We start from the raw sequence: 5,916 nt of genomic DNA, 5'->3' as shown, positions 1-5,916 counted from the left end.
TATTAGATTTTATCATTATTGGCTATTGGTCGTTCTCAGTCCAACTATCATTTTGACGCTCGTCACTTTCAATTTAACACTTAGTGTGTTCTGTCATCACGTCGTTACCTAATAACTAATTTTTAATCATGTTACTATACTTTTGGGGGTATCATAGAGATATTATGAAGGTTTTAGGGATCTTAAGACACCCCAAAAGTATAGTAACAAGATCAAAAGTTAGTGATAAGTTAACGCCATGGTGACAGAACACACTAAGTGTTAAGTTGGAGGTGACGGATGAAAAGTGATAGTTGGGGGTGGTAGCGGTCATTAGCCAATAGTTAGGGTGATAATTTGCAATAACCCATCTTTTTTTTTTTCACATTTATGATGTATATAACCAATTATAATGTTGTTCACTTGCTTGGATAGTTGGATAAATAGTAGAGAAGACGTGTTTAAATGGGCTCAGGGGATGTTTGTTTTTTCAGAGTAGAGCTTCCAGGCCTTTTATGTGTGCGTCGCGCAAACCACGTACATACGTTTAGGTCTGAAGACTGTTTGTTTTCTTGAAAACCTTTCATTTAAGACCTCTTCGTGTTTTTTTTTTTTTTTTTTTTTTTTTGTGTAGATGTGGGCAATGATCTTCTTACCTCTTCTCCCCTTTCCTTTTAGCCTGATATCACAAAACATAAAAAACCCTAGCACACCACCTTTTCCTCCACCACTCTCCTCCATCCCTCCACACTAGCCGCCGCCGTCAACCGCCCTTCTCCACCACAACCGCCGTCGCCGGCCACCCCCTTGTAACGCCCTGCGTCCCTGAACTTTTATCTTTTGGCAATTCTAGTCCCTATACTATGTGAAACTTTACTCAATGTGAAACTTTGTGATACTTGACTCTTATGGTACTTGGAACTTGGTGAAACTTGAAACTTGGTGAAACTTGAAACTTGATTCTTGATGCTTGATACTTATGAGTCTTTATTCTTGGTAAAACTTGATGCTCGATACTTGATACTAGATACTCGATTTTTGACTCTTGATACTTATGAAACGAGATTCTTGATACTTATTGGACGAGATTCTTGAAACTTTGTTAAACGAAAAACTCTGACACTTTGGTTAAACTTGAAACTTGACACTTACCAGCTAGCTTATGTAGACTTGAAACCTGGAACCTTTTGTGTTAGTTATATAATCTTGTCATGTAATGATATTACATAATAATACGCAATGCAACTCTTAATCTAAATCGCAAAATGAACCAAAGTCGGAAAACTAGCCAAACGGATTGGACTGTCCGAACGGACATCCGATCGGATAGTCGTTCGACCGAATGACCGTCCGATCCAACGAGCACTTGCACCGCCTCTTTCCCTCTACACTATAAATACCACTTGATGTGACAGGCTCGTCCGACCAGTGGCTCTCAGCTCGTTCTAAGGCACATTTCCTTCGATTTCAAGCGATTCTTGTAAGTTTTCCACTTGATTCTTGTACAACCTTCATCATTACACATTATCTCATCATAATCTGCTTCAAGCTTTACATTTTCACCGTGAAATCTCTCGATTTGGACCTTTGAAGGTGACGTCATCAATGTTTGCTTATGTCACCGGTGAGGTGATGTCATCTTATCAAGGATGGTACAGATCTTAGATATTTCTACGCGTTTTTAACATGAATCTTGGTGAATCTAAAATTTTCTTAAGCAAAATTCGGTCTTTTCTAATTTTCTTAACAGTTGTAACGCCCGTCTCAATTTATCAAGATTTTAATAATAAAATACACATTTTAATGCTAAAATGTGACTTAACAAAAACTTGTCATACCAACATTCCCGTATGTTTACAACATTTCAAAAACATATTTATAAGTGTTTACATAATTCACTTATAGCAAAACAAATCAAGATTTGACGCGGAAGCTTCATTTAATGTGTGTTTGGTTCTCGCTCGACGCTTGATCTTCATCCGGGACTCTCGACATTCACCTATGATCAAAACCAACTTAGAAGTCAGTTTTGATAATTAAATAACAAGTACAACAAGGTAATTGGGTCAAATAATCGAAATAAACAAAATTTTCAACATTTTAGGCCGTCGCCGCGCGCGATGGCAAATGGCTTTGGCCGTGGCGCGACGCCACGGTCCCATTTTGACAGAAAGTGTTGATGCTGGTGCTGCATATTCGCCCAGCTAAGTTTTAATCAAAACCAAACTTCAACATGGCATAACTTTTGATCTAGACCTCTGTTTTACACGATTCTTTTTCCTACGCGTTCGTAATTTAATCCTCCATCTCATGGAGTAAAAATCCGACATCTGAATTTAAAAAATTTTAGATTTCAAGCTCTCGGCTTGAAATTCATTTAAGACACTTTTGACCCATTCATGCTTTTACCAGACCTACTTGTTATTTTCCTTCAAAATACCATGGTCATCATATTCTATTCGTTTACTAATCATCAAGATTCAACTTTACGGGTTCCTTAAGAAATTTTATCCCGTTTACATATGCACTCGTTTTGACCCGTTACGAGTATTTTACATCTTTAGACTTAAATCATGCTTCTATTGGTGTACATCTTATCCCCATTTTTATACGAATTCCAAAGACTCAATTTTAACAAGACGTTTATTTCAGAACAACTCTTTAAAAGTTGTTTGTCCTATTTACCCCTCAAGGGCTTTTTGGTCAAAATTTAGCCCTTTATTTGTACAACGAAGGACTTCCACTATTAATTGACCAAAATATCGCATTTAGCTATAATTCTAAACATGTGTACCTGGCCCGGGTCAACTAATAGACCCGATTTATACCTTGCTTTTATTATCACATGTACTATGGCAACGCAATTATCCGAGTTGCTACTCGTTCCTGTTAATATAAGGCTCAACAACCATATTAGTCGATATAGTCAAATGGTATCACCACCATTTGACCCGTTTGGACTATATGCCCAATTTAATCAAAAACATGGTTTTAAATTTCTAATTCTTACATCCATCCCATCCCGGATTTTTCTACCAAATTTTTTTTCTCTTAAATTCCTTTCTTACAAATTTAACCCGTTTCGGCTTACGCCATGGGTATCATTTTAACTTCGATTTACATTAGTCGACATTTGACCAATTTCCAATTTTTCTTCTTTACCCTTTTTCCTCATTATTAGATTACACTACAAGGTAATGTTAATGGAATTCCATATTTTCAATATTATCGTTATCGTTTATAGTGTATAGAATAAACAAGTATTCTACATAAGTGTGTAAATTACACTTACCTCTCATCCGGCTTGCGCTTCTCTTCTCGTACTTGATTTATTTGACCGCTTCTTTCCCAAGCCTCCACCTAGCTCGTTTAAGCGTCAAACTATTGTCAATCATTTACAAGGCGGTTAAATTAGTCATTACCAATCATGACTATTCCACCTCACTTATTTTCTATGTCGAAACTACTATTCGACTTCATGATTAGTTAACTTAGTTTGTCAAAGTTAACTACTTTCAACCACATGGTTTACAACATTAAGTCTAAATCAACATAATATTTAGAACCCTTATCACTTCATATTACGCGAAATTGCCATATCATTCAAACACGCGTTTTCACTCTAATTTCAACACTTTAGTTCTCATCTAGGCATTTTAACAAACACCTAATGTGCATAATTTGTATTCTTCTTTTATCAAGTTCATGGTTATCGTTTTAACCAAGTTTTAACATCAATTAACATGTTCATATCAATTTTTTCGCATCTACAACATCAGAATTTACTTACGAAAATTCAAATTACACTAGAACAACTATCAATTTCTAGTGTTTAACATGTTCATACTAAAACCCACTTATCACCTTCAATGGTGATCATGAATTCACAAGAATTAGGCCTAACTTCATCATATACTTGTCTAGGATTTACTCCTAGACACTACAATGTTCCTATCTCATCATATAACAAGCATGCAATCATATAATTCGAATTCTCTAGGTTTGCTCAGAAATTCAACTAGAGATTTCTAATGAAATTTACATACCTCGTGACTCCTTTTTCATTGAAGATCACTAATTCGTACTCGGATTTTGATTTGGACTTGATTTGGACCTTCAATTTGAGAGATTTGTGAGAGTTAGGGTTTGCTTCTTTCTCCCCTGTCCTCTGGTCGATCCACGCACACACACACTGAGTGTGTGTGTTGTGTTTTATTTTTAATTTTAATAAAACAAGTTTCCCTTCTTGGCCATATTAGCCCCTCTTGTTTCATTTATTATAAAAGAAGCTATATCTCATAGCTTTTCATTTAGTTACCAATTACTAACTAGGTTAACTATTCCTAGTTAACTTGGTGGGTGTGGGGAATTATAACCCATTTTATATTTAAGTCCCGTTAACTCGGGCTTCTAATAAACCGTGTTTCTCAAAGCGTTTATTCTTCTTTTTGATTAATATAGGATTAATTATTTAAATCCTAATATTCACCGGGTTAATTTTACCACTAACGGTATTTTACTCGTCTTTACTATTAACGGGGTTTGATTACCAAACCCATTTTTGGGGTGTTACAAGTCTACCCCCTTAAAGAGGTTTCGTCCCCGAAACCTTTCTCACGTACTTTATCAGCTTAGATCATTCGGACCTTAGTCTTGGTGATCACTTGAGCATTGCTCACACATAATTTTCTTACCAGGGAAGTATGGTAATGTCTTTTTGGTTTCATAGCATATGCATCTTTTACATGTATGGCCTCATAGGCCGATACTTTCATCTTGTATTTCTTAATCTGGTCACTTATTCGACCGAGTTGTCATCTGATCACTCAGTTATATTTAATTTCAACATGCTTACTTCAAGCTAATCTCATATCGACAAGTGCTTTGTATAAGTCGTAACACTAATCTGACTTTGAAATGTTTTATCGGCTAGACTGATTCGTAGCTTTATTCCCCGTCATTCGAGTATATCTTATTGCCAACTTGGCCTTTTGCTTGTTTTCTGATTTTCATATCTCGTAACTCACGTTACGACTTGACTGTATTCTATATCATTCTCTATATTTCTTTTCTTGTCTGTGAGCATGTCACGTCACGTTTAAGTCTAATTCGACTTTTCTTTATCATGCTTCTTCTTTTCGGACGTATCGTCTCGCACCCATTGGTGTTAAGACCCACGTTCTTTGATTTACTCATTTCCGAATTCGTCTCATAGTATTCATACGTGTTAAAACGTTGTTTCTTACCAAAAATTGAATTCTTTAGTTTAACGTTTTCATTTTAGCTCATGTCAATTCCAAGGAATTTACGTCCAAGGACTTATCCCCTTCCATTGTCATTTCGATAATGACTTCACTCACTTTTGTGACGTAGCATAATTTAAATAATTGTGAACTCTTTTGTCATTTTTGCCCGTTTAATGTTTTAGTGAAATTTTTCACTTTTGTCAACCAGACCTTTTACAATCTCTTTGCTTTTAACCCATTTAATTAACTTAGCGAAACCTGTCGCTTTTTATACTACTTTATCTCCCGTTATTATTTTACAGCCAGTTTCCTTGTTTTATACTATTGACCCGTAGGTTCTTTTGCTTAGCCACGTAGGCTATTTCTTTATATTTTCACCTTTTTACCTTATTAAGATGAGACCCTAACAATTCGTTTCTTTCTATTTGGGACTCGAGGGTCTTTTTGGTCCCGTAGACCTTAGCCTCATTTATAATCCCATAGGTTATGATAATCCCGTAGATCATCATTTATTCAAGTCTTTATTCAAAGGTATATACATTTATATATGTATATGGCGTCAAGGTACCCTTTTTATGTTCAAAATCATTTATTTTCGTCTTGGTATTTCCTTTGACCTTGACCGTAGTCTAAGGCTACATTTGTTTTCTTTCGAACAAATTTTCCGACTTTATGATTTCTCACGTCATTT

At 35.7% G+C, this 5,916-nt stretch overlaps 1 long non-coding RNA gene across 1 annotated transcript; it reads right to left on the bottom strand.

Annotated features, from left to right (window-relative positions):
• Positions 1-1,816: 1,816 nt before the first annotated feature.
• On the bottom strand, positions 1,817-4,155 carry LOC110939093. The gene is made up of 3 exons (XR_002591958.1): positions 4,026-4,155; positions 3,272-3,360; positions 1,817-1,978 (listed from the first exon to the last, which is right to left on the bottom strand). It is a non-coding gene; the product is annotated as an uncharacterized LOC110939093 (long non-coding RNA).
• Between the last annotated feature and the right edge of the window lie 1,761 nt (positions 4,156-5,916).

The sequence above is a fragment of the Helianthus annuus genome, chromosome 5 (assembly GCF_002127325.2).
Source record: "Helianthus annuus cultivar XRQ/B chromosome 5, HanXRQr2.0-SUNRISE, whole genome shotgun sequence".
Lineage (NCBI taxonomy): Eukaryota > Viridiplantae > Streptophyta > Magnoliopsida > Asterales > Asteraceae > Helianthus > Helianthus annuus.
Note: the sequence above shows the minus strand (reverse complement) of the source record. Positions and strands in the feature narration are given on the sequence as shown.